Below are 15,826 nucleotides of genomic sequence, written 5' to 3'. Positions count from 1 at the left end.
CAGGCTTGCAGACTTCACCAGGTGCCCCTAATTATGGGGGCAGGGAATGTGAATTGGAGACAAAAGGAGCTCAGGGCTCCTGCTTCCAGAGTCCCTAGGGGCCCCCAGGGACCTGTCTCACAGAGGGGGCCACTCCTTGTTGGTAATTAGCGCCATCCATCTGCAGGGAGATCTGCAGTGAGTGGAAGCCCTTTAAAGCAATTTGCTCTTTTAATATCACCCCTGTGATCTCATTTAATTTTCTCAACCAAACTTTGTTTACTGAGGATGCCAAAGACTCCTGTGCTCTCCTAGCGCGGTCTGAGTTCCCACCCTTTCCAAAAGGTGGGTCTGACTCCAGCAGCTCTGCTGAGAATTGTTTTGCCTCTGGCAGTTTGGATTCCAAGCAGAAGAGCTGTCCCTGTCCAGCTTCAAAAGGGAAGAGTATAGTGTAAGAGATGTGGCTTTAAAGGTATGCAGACAGGCCACCATGGCTCCCAATTCTGAGCCCACACAAGGGGAAGGCAAGTGATTATTTACTGAGTCATACTCTGTGGCATTTTGTGTATATGTCGCCAGGTCCCAGGTAATCCTCCCATGAACTCTGTCGGGTTGGTGTATGACCACCCCATTTTACAGACCAGGAAACTGAGGCTCTGGGTCACGATGACTTGCCAAGGAAGGTCCCTACCATGTCCCCTTCCTTGAGTGATCACCAGGTGACACTGTAGGGACCTGGGGTGCTGCTATCACAGTATAATACACCAGAGGTTATGGGGTAAGTGGCTGTGTGCCTGCCATACGTTTGTGCCACTGCCCCTCACAGAGCCGCTCCGGGCCTGGCCCCAACTCCTCTAGGAAGGGAGACTCAGCTGAGCCAGCAGAGCTTCCAGGCTGTCAGCAACAAGGCTGGGAGAGACGGAGCCACTCCGTGATTTATGGCCACCTCATCCCCCAGTGCCCTACCCAGGCCGTTGTACGTACTGACTAATGGAAGCCCAGCACAGAGGGAAATTATTCTGCCAGGAGCAGGCTCCAGTGACAGGGCAAGCACCATGGCCATGGGGTGAGGACTGGATAGGGAACAGAGGGAACTGAGGCAGAGGCCAGAGACAGAGGCACATTGAAGGCTCTGAGAAAACAGATGGAGCCAGTCAGGGACTCAGGGGTGCAGAGGGTGGTACCGCCTGGCAGCCCAGTCCCTGAACCAGCTTCTCCAGGGCCCCAGTGGGGAGCCGAGAGGCGAGCCAGGAGCCCAAGGTCCCAGGTGCCCACCAGCACACCAATCTGAACATTTGGTAGGGTTTTTTTTTTTCCCTATCTATCTATTTATTTATTTTTGGCTGTGTTGGGTCTTCGTTGCTGCGTGCAGGCTTTCTCTAGTTGCGGTGAGCAGGGCTGCTCTTCTTTGTGGTGCGCGGGCTTTTCATTGTGGTGGCTTCTCTTGTTGCGGAACACGGGCTCTAGCTGTGTGGGCTTCAGTAGTTGTGGCACGTGGGCTCAGTAGTTGTGGCTCGCAGACTCTAGAGTGCAGGCTCAGTAGTTGTGGTGCATGGGCTTAGCTGCTCCGCAGCATGTGGGATCTTCTCGGACCAGGGCTCAAACCCATGTCCCCTGCGTTGGCAGGCAGGTTCTTAACCACTGCACCACCAGGGAAGTCCCATTTGGTAGGTTTTGATATTCACAGAACCTCAGAACTTCTCACCTAACCCCTCAATGACAGATGGGCAAGCAGGGGCCCAGAGAGAGTCAGGGACTTGTCCAAGGTCACACAGCAGTCAATTACTGAGCTGAGACAAGAGCCCAGGTTCCCTGCCTCCTTGGGATGTCACAAGAACACTCCAGCCAGTGTGGAGCCTATTGGGGTGGAAAGGAAGACCACGAAGAAGGCAGAGAGGTTGAGGCAAAGCAGAGAATGTGGAGTTGGTGGTTGGGGGGCAGTGAGGGTCCAGGGAGAAGGAAGGGCACGGGGATCAAGGAGGTCTACTAAGAAGGAGGATTGAGACAGCCCCAGGAGTGGGAGGGGAAGGGGGTGTCTAGTGTCCTCTATCCTGGCAGGGGCAAGTTAAGGAGGGACCCTGGAAGAACACACCGTGATGGAGCCCTCTGTTAATTAGCAGGTGCTCCCTGAGGTTCTCTGCCTAGCACTGAGGGACGAGCAGGGGGAGAGGCACCCGAAGATCTCGCCTTGTCCTTCTCCACTGGCGTCTGCCAGCCGGTGTGCCAGGCCTCACGGTGGGAAGAGAAAAGCCCTGGGGTTGAACCCCAGCTTTGCCACCAACTCAGCCACCAGTTCACCAGGCCCACCATTCACCTCTCTTGAGCCTTTGTTTCCTTATCTGTTGAATGGGATCATTCTGCCCAAAGAGAAAGTGAATCGGGCAGTTTGGGCTGAGAGGAAGTCTAAGTGAAGAGGAGGCGCTGGCCTCAGGTCAGGGGTCTAAGGACCCCCGGTGCCCCTTTTGGACCCTTCTCCACTCCGGGCTCACCCAGGCCAGTCACATAGGTAGCTAGTGCCTCCGTGATGGGTCCCATCTGTGAAATGGGCAGAATCAGGCCACGTCCCCGGGCTCCCGGCTCCCTGCCAGTCCCTGGCAGGAAGGCATCCCCAGCTGGGCGGTGAGCTCCCGCCTCCTCATGCCAGGTGCTGCACAGAGGGGCCACGTGGGTTTGGAAGGTGTTGCCCCTGGCTGGGGGCCCAGCAGCCACCTGGGGCCTGACAACCAGGGCAGAGGAAACAACCCGCACATGTTGCAGGGCTGAGATGAGGCTTGGTCCCGTCCCTGGAACCAGGGTGGGCTGTTGCCAGGTGTGTGGGGGAGTCTGCCAGGTCACCTGGCCGCGGCGGCTTCCACAGACACCTAGCAAGCCTGCTACACGCCAGGCCTGTGCCGAAGCGTCTCATACATGTGACCCGTCGGAGGTAAGTGAGGTCCTGATGCCCACTTTACAGACAAGAAAACAGAGGCCCAGGGACTTGAAGCAACATGTCCAAGAATAGCACTGCTTTACTGGGGAATTGTCATTGTACTAAGTATTCCACGCATAGTCCCACTCATTCTTCCCAGTTTTCCTCTAGGCTAGGGGCTGATACAGGTGAAGAAACCAAGGCCCGAAGAGGTAAAGCCTCGCGCCTAAAATCCCACAGCTGTTGATGCTGAGTCTCTCCTGGGTGCATGGGGCTCTTTCCACCGAGAGCGAGGGCCTCACCCTCCTGATGCCTCAGCTCCAGCCAGGGCTCCCCGGTTCTGGGTCTAGGCTGGAGGAATCTGTGCGTTGCCTCATGCTGGCCTCTGGCTGCCAGCAGGGCCGGGGTGCAGCCCTCGTGGCCTCAACCACTTTTGCTTCTAGAGTGTCCAGAGGCCACCCCACGTCCCTCCAAACCAGCCCTGCGGCCCCTCCAGGATACCTGGCCTCTCACTGAGCTGTGTGGAGGGGCTGGCTTCCCTTGTGCCTTTCCCAGAACCCTCCACTCCCGCCAAGCCGAGAGCAGCGGGATAAGCCATGTACTTGAAGAGTGTCATTTCAGAGGAAGAAGTACTTCCAAAGAGAGGAGGGGACTTGTCCAAGGTCACACAGCTGGGGGCATTCCAGGGAACCTTGCTGGAGTTCCCTCAGAGAAAGGGCAGGAGGAACCAAGGATGGGCTTTGCCCAGCCGGCTACCACCCATGCCCGTCTGCCCCCAGGGTCCCCTGGGTCCCCACCCCAACATTGCCTTTTCTCTTGGGGTTGATGCCCAGCAGAGGATTCACCTAATAGGTAAAGGCTTCTTCCCCAGAGAACTAAGCATCCACAGCCCGCCTTTGTCCTCCCTGCCCAGGGACCCTCCAGTCACCGCCCTGTCCAAGAGGCAGCTGGCAGGTAACCAAGAATAGGCTGAACCTCAGGGCAGGCGGCCGCATGGGGCCACGTGAGCCAGATGTCACCAGATTCACACGAGTGAGCTGGGTTAGAAATGGGCCAGCCTCACCTCACGGACAGGGTGGAAGAAGGGTAAGTGTAGTTGTTCATTAGAAAAATCACAATGACTAATCTTAGACTTGGACAGTCCTTTACAGGTCATAAAACACTTTCACATCTTTAAGAAGAATGCACTGTTCACCCACCTGAATATTAAGAAACTTGAGGCCCAGAGAGATGAATTTAGTATATGGGCAGCTCTTCAACCCTATCCAAGTCCGGCATGAGTTTTCTGAGCAGCCCAGCCAGGCCCTGTGCCGATTACTTTCACATTTGTGACTCTGTTTACCTGAACAACAGGCCTGGGAGATTCACATGGGTCTCCCCATTTTATAGAGAAGGAACTCAGGTCACAGAGAAAACCTGTGGGCGCAGAGCCTCAGCCACCTCCAAACTCAGCCAGGTCAGTGGGCCTGGGTCCTCTGCCCCACTTCTGACATTTAGGGGCAGACAGCCCCGGGCAGCTCCAAGGCTGCCCATCTGAGACGTGGGAGAACACTGTCTGCTGGGGAGAACGCCTGGAACAACGGCATGGTTTGGGTTTAAGCCAGAGCCTCTAGGAGACAAGCAGACCTTTGTCATTGTCCCTACTGGTGGACAGAGGTAGGGGCTCACAGGGTCAGGGGTGGAGTCTCCGGTGCCCAGTCCCTTTCGTGGCCCAGCATAGGGTGGCCACTGCTCCTGCCTCCCGCCTGAGGATGGCTTCTCCAGTTTTGCCAACCGTCTTCAGCACCCTTGTTTCCATGCCTGAGAGCCACACCTCAGCTCAAGCAACCACACCTGAGACATCCAGTGTTCCTTTCTAGGGGCCCCCACCATGGGGGCAGCGAACAGGGCTGTTCAGGGATCTCCCCTCCCCACAGTCCAGGGAGGAGGTGGTAGTAGGTGGAGGCTGGAGAGGAAGGCTGGGCCTGGTAGTTCAGAGGCCTCTGACGGCTCCGGGTGTGGCCTGTAATCCCGCTGCCTGGCCTCCCTGGTCCCTAATTAAAGTGTCCTTTTGAAAATGCCCTCCGGTCCAGGCCTGGCACTGCTGGGTGAGGCAGAGGCACCTCCCAGAAAGCTCAGCGGCTCTCACAGCTTCCCTGGAGGGCCTCTGAGCTCAGCACCTTTGGTCATCCTGGTGAGGCTAGGGGTGGGGGATGGGGGGGTCACGAGAAGGTGAGGACCTCAGGGTTGTGCCTGTCCTGTCATGGTCACCGTCCTCCCACACCCACCTCTTTCCAACACCCCTTGCTGAAGGCAGAAGGCCGTCCTTGTTTAAGAGGCTGGAGAGCCTGGATCAAAGGCGCTATTGAAGAGGTTGTCAGAGCGGGGGACGCCAGGGGCAGAAGATGTGTGGGGGAGGAGGGGGAGAGGTAACAAGGAGACTTGAGTCACTACAGGCCAATTGTGGTGAGTGGGCAGCGGGTGGCTGGAGCCAGCTTTTTGGGCTGGGAGGAGAGCCCAGCCAAGGGGCCCAGGTAGGGGCATGTGGGCAGCTTGGGGCCATGTGGAGAGGTTTCCGCTGCTGCGTCTGGGGCATCTCCACCAGTGAGCAAGCCTGTTCCCCCACAGTCCCTTATGAAAGCCACCTTCTGGTCAGAGCAGCAGATCAGCCAGCTGGGTGAGTACTGCAGGGCCTGGAGGGAGCCTTAAGGGAGTCTTTCCCACACAGGAAGCCCGGAGTTGACAAGGCTGGGCTGAGGATGCAGTGGGAAGTGGCAGGTTGGCATCCACAGAGGATGGGTCATTAAGGAATAAGAGTCACCCCATTACTGGGGCAAGTCACCCCAGCTCTCTGGGCTCCATTTTCCCCTCGAGTAACTGAGGGTGAGTGGGAACTAATCAGATCAGGGATGGTGGAATCTTCTTCATTGCTTGATTGGTATGGCTGTGTGGTCCTGGGCTGAGAAGGAATCTGAGGCCCTGTCCAGGCCTGCCATGATTGATGATCAATTAGTGATGTCTGTCACAGCCTTGGGATGGGCCAGGCTGCTGTGTATTTGCCCCTGAACTAGATTTTCTCTATAGCCCTTACATACTAACATCCTGAGATTCTGAGACCAACAAGGTCACCCACATCCTAGCTCTGCCTCTGGATCCTGAGACACCAGTGGAAATCAGAGTCTCTATTTCTCCATCTCTAAAAGGGAGAGGACTCAGCTAGACCTCTCAAATGATGTGCAAAACTCATCATTCTCAGGACTCACTGAGCCATTCCTTGTGCCCCACCCCATGCCCAGTGCAGTGAGGGGGGCTCAAGATGAAATGTACCTACCCTCTAGAACCTTCTCCCTGTGTGGGCCTGGCTCAAGCCCTGGGTCTGCCTCTTACCGGCTGTGTGATTTGGGGCAAGTTAGTTAAGCACCGAACCTTGGTTAGTAACACAGGGGTGATGTTGGCTGTGCCCATGAAATACGACTGTGCGGGGAGCCATTAGCCTGGCCTGGCAGAGAGCTCAGCCCCAAGATGGGGGCGAGGATGAACGCATTGCAAGAGCAGCCTCAGCTGGTTTCTTTGCTCATTCCCAACCTCGGCTTTGGAAGGGCATTTTTGATGAGGGTGGGGCCGGGAGAGGTGCAAGGACAGTTTCAAAGCAACACAGGCCAGACTTCGGGCTCTCTTCGGCTTTCCACTCTTCCGAAACCACAGCTCCAGCCTGAGCTGGATTCTCTGTCAACTCCCCGGTCCCTCCCTGTAACCAGCCCCATAAAAAGGGAGCGGGGCAGGAGGGAGCCCGGCTGCAGACTTTGTAATTTGGCTTGGGGGCGGCTCCTGTTCGCTTTAACCAGGCTGTAATTACGGCTGGCACCCAACACCCCTCATTACTGGAGCCTGGAAGGAGGACTCTAATTATAGCATGCTGGGTCCTGGCTGGGGCAGTGGGGGGCCAGGCAGAGCTGGGGGCTGCAAGGCCAGCAAACAGCCCTCGGGGGTGCGGCCACCCTGGGCCGTGGGTGCCTTCCCCAAGGCGCCTCATTTCTCTTGCTTCCAGAGCCTTCCATGGGAAGGGTGGGGCATAGGTCGAATCAGGGCTCCTCCCTCAGGGAGAGGAGGAACCAGAGGAGCCCAGAAGTTTCATTCATTCATGCGAGAAGCGTCTATTGAACATCTGCTGTGTGCCAAGCTGGCACTGGGGGTCAGCAGTGGGCATACACGTGTCATCCAGCCAGGGGTGGTGTCCAGGCAGAAAGTGCCGGTTAGGCCATCGTGCTGCTGAAAACGGCTGAATAGGTCGACTGTTCTGAGCCTTGAGTGCCCCCAGCCACTCCCCCGGGACCCCCGGTCTCCCCTGGCACAGCGGAGCTCCAGGACCCTGCCCCAGGGCCCACACAGGTGGTTAAATGTTGTATCTGCCCCTGGGACTCCAGAATCTGGTGGAGACTTGGCATTAAATAAGGAAATACACCATGAGTACCTAACTAAGGAAAGGTGCTGAGGGCAATAAGGAAAAGAAATACCGGAGGAAGAGCCAGGGCCCCGGTATAGTTGGGAGGGTGCAGTCAGGGCCGGGCTCCCTGAGGAGGTGACATTCAAGGTGAGACCTGAGGACGGAGGGATTCAGCCAGGTGAGGGGTGTGGGGGAAGGGCAGGTGTCTCCACTGGAGGCCAAGAGAATGGGAGGCCTGCAGTCTGGGGTCTCACTCTCTGAGGTGTCCCCATGCTGGGTGGAAGCTTAGACAGCGGTGGGATTTCTCCTGCACCTGGTGCCAAGAGCACTGGGCTGTGCTTAGGTCGGTCACACCCTCTCTGCGCCTTGGCTTCGCCATCTGTCCACAGGAGGCCCCTTCAGGCCACAAGCCCTCCTTCTCTGTCCCCACCCCTGACGAGCAGCAAGTCCTGTTTCAGCGCCACATTTTGAGATGCGCTGACTATGAAGCTAGGGGCCCTGTAGCCAGGGCGGGGGAAGGGGCCTGGGAGCTCCAGGCTGTCCCCACGAGTTATTAAGAGTCACCCGGAAGCAGACACAAAGGGAATTGTCCGGAGCTGGAGTCAACCCCTAGCCCCCCGGCTGAGAACAATCGGGGAGGAAAACCTAGGCCATTTGTCCTGCACACAGTGCGGCAGTGACGGCAGCTGGGAAAATGCCGAGTATTTCTCAGCTAAAATTAGCCACCTACTGAACCTTTACATCAAGGGCGCCCTGAAGCCTCCATTGTTTTGAACTGGGGATCCTGGGGGTGGGGGGGATGGGGGCAGGGAGTCTCAGGAGAAACAAGTGACCGTCCCCTCTCCCAGGACCTGGACCAGCCAATGCCAAGCCAACCCTCGCACCTCAAGGGTGCCCAATAAGGAGGAGCAAGCAGGGGATAGATGGACAGACACAGAGGGCAGGGGTCAGGCCGCCCAAGGTCACTGAGTGTGGGTGGCTGACGCAGCCTCTGGTTCCCTACTGGAGACATTCTTCCTTCACGGGTGACACTGAACAGAACCCTGGGCTAAGCTTAGGAGTTTAGAAGGAAGCACAGGAAACATAAGTAAGAAAATAACTCTTCATCCTTTCCAGAGGAAGCAGCCAGAGCGGGCTTCGCTCTTTGCTCGTGGTAGACAGTTTCTACCACTGGAGTCGCAAACCCGGCTCAGAATCTTCCCTCTGCTGCTCAGCGACTGTGTGACTTGGGCCAGTTACTTATCCCCTGAGCGACTGTAGGTAAACAGTGGAGGTGGATAGACATTGTTGGAAAGATAATATAGATGAAGTAGATAGTAACAATGGTAATAATAAAAAAAAAAGTAATGCAGCTTATACTCAATAAGCCCTTTTGATGTGCCAGGCACTGCTCGAAGCAACTTGTGTGTATAGTGTGTTGCCTAGAAATATTATTACTCCCGTTTTGCGGATAAAGGAAACTGAGGCCCAGAGAGGCTGAGTAATTTGCAAGAACACAGGTGCAGGTGATGGGTATCATGGTCTTGATTACCACACACCAGGGGCCTGATTCAAGCTAAAGCAAGCGGCACCAATGCTGCCATGTAATTCCTCTAGTTCCTCTTGAAAGGTCTCCAGCTGAATCATAGAAGTGCTCAGGGAAAGGAGCATTAAGCACCATTATGTGTGCTAAGTGTTTTATATTTCTGTTGGGAGGCACGGGAGTGTCGAGCAGTAGACCAGCGGCAGCACCTGGGAACTTGTTAGACGCGTACGTTCTCAAGCCCCGCCACAGACCTGCTAAGTGGAAACTTCTGGGTGGAGGCAGAGGTTTTACCAAGCCTCCAGCTAATCCCGGGACATGCTGCAGTTTCAGAACCACTGGCATAGAGGTTAATGAGTATGGTCTTCGAGTCAGGGAGATCCAGATTGAAGTGCTGACAACCCTGTTCTGTGACCTTAGGCAAGTTACTTAACCTCTCTGTTTCTCAGTTTCCTTACCTGCAAATTGGGGATCAGAATAAGAGTACCTGCCTCGAAGGTTGTTGGGAGGATTCAGGTAGGTGATGTACTCCTAGAGACCTGCGCAGTGCCTGGGAGTGGGTTGGCCTATAAACAGTAGCTGTGGTTGGCTAAAGGGAAAGATGGGTCTTTGTGGCCAGGGAAGCTCGCGAATCCCAGCTGGAGTGCAGCTCCCCATCCAGTGCAACCAAGTAGGACTGAGGGCCCAGTTAGGAAAGGTAACCCCTCTCTCCCAGGCTGAGGAGTTGGGCACGGCTGAGATGGACCTCTCCTCCCCACCTGGCTGGTTCCTGTCTTTTCGCCTTGAGTGTCAACCAAAATGACACATGAACTATGTGAGGCTGTTTCCTCCCCCACCCTTTCTCAGGGAAAGAGCAAAGGCATCGCCAGGGAAACCAGATTTGAGAATTACAGTCTGGAGACAGGGCAATCCCCAGGCCCTGGGCTCGTGGGGCAGGGAGCCCTCTACGGCAGGTGGTCTTGCAGTTTCCAGGAGTGGGTCCTGGCTCTGGTCCTTGTCACCTGTGTGTTTTTGATGATTCCTTGGAGGCCTCTGGGAAGGTGTGTGCTGCTCTCCATGCCTTTCTCCCCGAGGGGGGGCTCCTGAGACCAGGCAAGGCAGAGTGCAGAGCTGACAGCCCCACCTCCCTTACCCAGCCTCTGGGAGCCCCAGGTTCCTGGCAAGAACCTCTCCCCAACTGTCCCCAGGTCCCCCGAGATATCCACATGCTTTAGTGTCACGTCACACGTTCACACCTCGGGCCCCAGCTCTGTGAGGTGGCCTACAGATGCTGTGCCCATTTGATGGGTCAACAAGCTTGAGGCCCCAGGAAGTGAGCTGGTGGCCAGCCCAGGACTATTCTGGTGTTTTCTTTCCACAGAACCACGCCTCCATCCTTTCTCTTTTCCTCTCTCAGACTTCCTTATCCGCCTTGAGACATCCGTGGAAGACAGTGACAAGTTGAGTGCCTGTTATGTCCAGGCTCAGAGACATGGGACCAGTCCCCTGAAGTGGCACAGTGGCAGAGCTGGGGTTGACCCAGGTCCTACTTACTTCTGAGCTGTGCTCTTATTCATGCTTTTTTTCTGGCTCTTTCCTCCCCTCTGCCCTCACTGGGGCCCAGTCACCACCCCCCGAGAGAAGAGCCCTTTCGTGGCGCACGCGGCCGTGACCTCACACCCTTCCTCTGGCTCTGAAGGCCGAGGTGAGCAGGCCTAGCCCTGAGCCAAGGAGGCCCAGCAATTACATCAGCAGGTGCAAACAAGCAGCCAGGGGCCGGGCCCGGCGTCCCATGGGGCTGGGGGTGGAGCTCCATCCGCCCCACTCAAGTCTGTTTCATTCCCTTCTTCCAGCTTGCATCAGCCTTTTGCAGCTCCGTGTCATCACAGAGTGGGCTGGACAGCAGCTGGAAGGCCGGCGCAGGGTGGGAATTGGGGAGTGGGGCACCTGGCCGGCACCTCAAACCCGGAGGGAGACCCTGGAGCTGTTGGTCAAGATGTCAGCCAGCGCCCCTGCCAGCCCAGCGAAAGTATGCCTACTGTTTCTCACTGCGAAAAGCAATAATAAAAATTAGCAAATGCACAGGGCAGCCCAGCTGGCAAAACAGTTTCACACTTCTGACCTTGATGTTCCCAGCAACCCTGGAGGGTGAAGCAAATCAAAGTGGCCCCATTTCCCAGAAGGGAAGATTGAGGTCCAGGGGTCAGTGGCTTACCTAAGGTCACCTCATGAGCCAGTGGCAGCACCAGTGTGCTTCAGCCTAAGAAATACGAGGGATTTTAGGAGGCTGAAGAATGAGAAATCCCTACAGTCATCAAGGCAGAAGTAGTCAAAGCCTACTTCCTGGAGGAGGTGGCCTGACTCCTTGATGGAGAAGGAGGGAGCTGCAGACAAAGCTGTAGATTTATTTCTGCACCGATGGTGGCTCAGCAGGCAGAAGGACCATCACATGGCTGTGGGGCTAGGCTGGAAGCAGACTGAGCATGAGTCTGGGAGTCAGGCTGTCTGGGTCCTTAACCTTGAATCTTTGTTGTGAGCTTCTTGTTGGTGGAACTGAAGCTTGGTTGTTGCTCTCCAGATCCTGCTATAGGCATGATCAAGGGGAAGCACTCAGAAAATGTTTGATGAATGAATGAAGGAATGGGGGTGAGTCCCTTCCCTGTCTCCCTCAAGGTGCACCTGTGCGGCCACCTAGGCCTTCCCCTGGGCCAGTGCCACCTGTCTCCCCACATCTCCACCCTGATAGCTCAGCTGCTCACCCAAGCTCAGGGCTAGGGTCTTCCCCACTCTTGGAACCAGAGAGAGGCAAGGGCAAGAGCATTGGTCTGAGTGCCCGGATGCCCACATTCCAGTCCTAGCTTTGCTTCCAACCCTCTGTGTGACCTGAGACCAGTTACTCCCTACCTCTGGTCTGCAGGGTATTCCTGGGAGCCTAGTCTGCAAGGTCTGCCTTCCCTGGGGCCCATGGAGCCTTAGGGCTGGTGCCGGCCTTGTGGAAGAGGCAGCGCTGAGTGTGGAGGAAGGCCAGAGACGGATGTCACCTTCTTCCCTTGCCTCCAGGGCCCCAAGCAGGAACCCAAGTGGGTTCCAGGTTCAGAAAAGTACAAGAGACCCCCAAAGAGCCCCTCTCACCCCCCGCCATTGCCAGGTGCTCTCACGTTTCTCTTTCTCTGTCCTTCTTGCTGTGACTCTCCACCTCTCTGTTCACCTCTCCCAGTTTGTCCCATGCCCCATTTCATAGGTTGACAAAGGCCAGAGTCCGGGCACCCCTCTTCCTTTCTCCCTGTTGTGATTCTCTTTATGCCAATGTGATGCCAAGATACCAGGGGTGCTGCAGCCACTGACTGGCTGTTTGCACGGGAACAAGGCATTGCTCCTCTCTGGCTTCAGGATCCCCCTCTGGAAGTGAAGGGCTTGGACTTCGTTCTAAGGCCCCGCCGCCCAGGGTCTGAGCCACCTCCTGGTGCCTGCCAGGGGGCCCACACCAGCACTGGGGTGGGGTCTGGCCAGGTGTGGTGACGGGGCTGACGGCAGTTCGCGACGATGGCACAGGTTTTCCACTTTGCAATGTGTTGGCAGCCAGCTCCCCTTTGTGAGGAGGGGTGGCTCAACCCTAGAGCATGACGCTGGGAAGGCAGGGGAAGTTTATGCCTCGGGGCTCTCGAAGAACAGCCCTGACCCTGAACTTTCCAGGGCGGCCTGGGGACACCTCACCTGGAAGGGCAGCGGGGACGTAACCCGTCAGGCAGCCCCTGGGCCAGAGGCTGTACCCATGGGCATTTTGACTTTTCTGGGAGACAGAGATAGGACACCGGCATCTTTCTGCTCTGCGCCCAGATATGCAAAGAGATCCTGATGTCATTGCCTAGCGGCTCCCACACCAGCTCTGCACCCTGCGGCTCCTCCAACAACCCGGAATGCCATGCAGGAGCAGTCAGCCCAGCTGGCGTGTGCCCCTCTGGCATGTGTGACTGTGAGAGAGGGAGAGGGAGATGCCTGGTGCACTTCACTGTGGTTTAAAAGTCCTCAGTTAACAGCCTTGAAAGAAAGCATAGGATACACAGACTGTGTCTGGCAAGACCCAGTAAGTAACAAAATATGTGCACATCTAAAAAATGTCCAGTGTTAATTCTGGTCACCTGGGGGTGGGAATGGGTGATTTTTATCGTCATCCTCATTTTTTCCTAAATTGTAATCAGAAGAGGTCAAGAAAAAACGTAGTTTCACTAGAAAGAAAAGGAGGATTTTTTTTTTTTTTTTTTTTTTTTTTTTTGCGGTACGTGGGCCTCTCACTGTTGTGGCCTCTCACGTTGCGGAGCACAGGCTCCAGACGCGCAGGCTCAGCGGCCATGGCTCACGGGCCCAGCCGCTCCGCAGCATGTGGGATCCTCCTGGACCGGGGCACGAACCTGCGTCCCCTGCATCGGCAGGCGGACTCTCAACCACTGCGCCACCAGGGAAGCCCGAAAAGGAGGATTTTTAAAATAAAGTCCTCACTCCCCCTGGCGTCTAGAGGCCAGTTTCTTTTACTGGCTCTGCTGCTCAGGTGCTTTGTGATCTAAGGCTAGCCCACCCCTTCTCTGGTCTCCATCCTAGAGGACAGTAATTAGATGGTCCCTGAGGTTCCATCAGTTGGTGGCATCCTACAGGATGGGGTTTCCAAAGCGACTGGTTCCCATGGCCCAGGTCAGCCCAACCTATGCCCACCTCCTCTGGCTGCTCCCTCCCACCCCCACCTGCCACCCCAGGTGTTTCCAGAGAGGCTGGGCAGCACAGATGGAGAAAGTCTTGTGTCCTCAGTGGGCCCAGCTAAATGAGCAAACAGGATTTCCAGGCTCTCAAGGAGCTTGCCTTCCAGAGAGTAGACGCTGTCCAGACAGACATCAAACAATCAAGTACATGGAGATGGTAATTCCAGAGAGAGATGAACACTGTCAAGAAAAACAAACAAACCAGGACAATGTGAAGATAGCATCAAGGATGGTGAATTTACACTGGGTGGTCAGGGAGGGCCTCACGGGGGAGGTGGCACTGGTATTTGAGCTGAGATCTCAGTGACAGAGAGTCAGCCCAGGAATATCAGTAGACGGGCGGGGAGGGGTGTATTTCAGAAGGAGAGAGCAGCGAAGGCCCTGATGTGAGAATAAACCAGGCATGTACAAGGGGAGGAAACACACCTGGGTGGCCTGGAGCCTCTGAAGTCTGGGGGTTCGGTGGTGGCTCGGACTTCATTCCGGGTGAAAATGGAAGCCATTGGAGGGTGTGAGCAGGGGAGTGATTTTTTTGTATTTTACAAGATCGCCCCAGCTGTTGTGAGGAGAGTGCATTTGAGGGGGCAAGAGGGGAAGAAGGGAGCACAGTAAGGGGGTTCTGGGCCGGGCGCCGTGGGCTTGGAGACGGTAGGAGGTGGTGGTGGGCAGTCGCGGAGTAGTTTGAAGCACATCTTGAAGGTTTACCTGGCAGCATCCAGGTTCGTCAGCATCACGGGTTGGATGCAGGGGAGGGAAAGGGGGATCTCCCCATGTGGGGACCTAAGCTATTGGGTGTTTGGTGGAGTCTGATATTGCAACTCAAGCTCACCCCATCCCAACTCTGGATGGGGGAGAGATGACCAAATAAAATAGCAGGTCCCCCATAGGCCAGAGTCACTGCCATTGCCTTAAAGTTGACATCAGCAGCCCTAAGAAAGGAGCCACTGTCCCAGCCTGGTTGGGGCTCTCTGGGTGTCCTGGGGGGTTGGTTGTGGATTGTGACCTTGAGCAGCGCTTGGGTGGGTCTGCTGGTGTGAGCATGTGTGTCTGAGTGTGACGTCTTAGGGGCTGCACCAGGCTACCAGCGGGCCCTTCCCAGGCTAGGATGAATCTCTGTTGGGCTGGGGCATCCCATACAAGTCCAAGACTTGTCCGGCCCACAGAGGAAGGGGGGCCAAGTGCTGGCATCAGGAAGCTGAGACCTGGAAGCGAACTCTGGAGAGACTTCATTTGTTCATCTGCAAAATGGGCAAAACAATAGCGGCCGCCTGCCGGTCCCTCAGGGCATCATGGGCCAAAGGAGGCCCTGTGCTTTGACGGGAGGAGCTTTGTTTCTTGGTAGCTGAGAGCCTGAGCATGTCTTTTCACTTCTTTGAGCCCCAGGTTCCTCATCTGTGAAGTGGAACGCCTGCTTCACAGGATTTTATATTGTCTGTGATGTTTATTATCACACTGTGTGCTGGATAAATGGGTATTATCTGGGGGGTGATGGATGAGAGAGTTTTGCGTTCCTTGTGTAAGAGGAGAAGGGGAAGCAGAATGCCCCCTCCTCAGGGCCCAGACCTCCAGGCACAGTGACTAGGACTTGGAAGGGGAACTAAAAGTTGGCCCTAGAGGGACCGGGGCCCAGGCCGAGGGAACCCAGTGGCCAGAGGAAGGGTCTGAAGGGGGGGTCTGGGCCCGTGGGAATATAGCTTCCCCAAGTACCACTGAGAGTCTGCGGATAGACCAATGACCCGGGAGCCGTAGTGTCCTCTCTCTGTTTTGTAAGCAGTGTGGCCCCTAGAAAATGGAGCCCGGGCTTCATGCCAGGGCTGCACCTGCCCTGGGGCCTTGTCCCAGCCTCACATCAGATCCTTCACTTGTCCCAAGTCCTTCCAGGGGAAAGATTTCTCAGCGTCAGCCAGACACCCCTTCAGGATGCAGGCTCCTGCCCCAGCTGGCCATCTTGGTGAGGCTGCTTCCTGTGGCCAGCAGAGGAAGTGACGTCATGGGCATGGGCAGGTCTGCAGAGGGTATGGGAAAAGGGCTGTGCAAGGGGCCTCCTTTGTTAGGAAGGAGGCCCCCCAAGCCCACCAGCCCCCATTTGTCATCAGTAACGGCCATTGTAACCACCTCTGAGGGGGCCCCAGCCTGAACTTCACAGCCGCCAGAAGCCAGGGCCAGATGGAAGAAGGGCTTTGTGTCCAGGGAGGGGTCCTTCCATGTGGGGTTTGTGTGTTTTTAAAACATAATAATAAGCGGGCTCCTCTCCCCACTCTCTC

At 56.1% G+C, this 15,826-nt stretch overlaps 1 protein-coding gene across 2 annotated transcripts in view; it reads left to right on the top strand.

The window, feature by feature from the left end:
* UNC5B (unc-5 netrin receptor B) overlaps positions 1–15,826 on the top strand; it is an 85,425-nt gene that overhangs the window by 42,198 nt on the left and 27,401 nt on the right. The window lies entirely within an intron of this gene.

Source organism: Pseudorca crassidens, chromosome 16 (genome assembly GCF_039906515.1).
Source record: "Pseudorca crassidens isolate mPseCra1 chromosome 16, mPseCra1.hap1, whole genome shotgun sequence".
In the NCBI taxonomy this organism is placed as follows: Eukaryota; Metazoa; Chordata; class Mammalia; order Artiodactyla; family Delphinidae; genus Pseudorca; species Pseudorca crassidens.
This window is presented reverse-complemented; position numbering and strand designations above follow the sequence as displayed.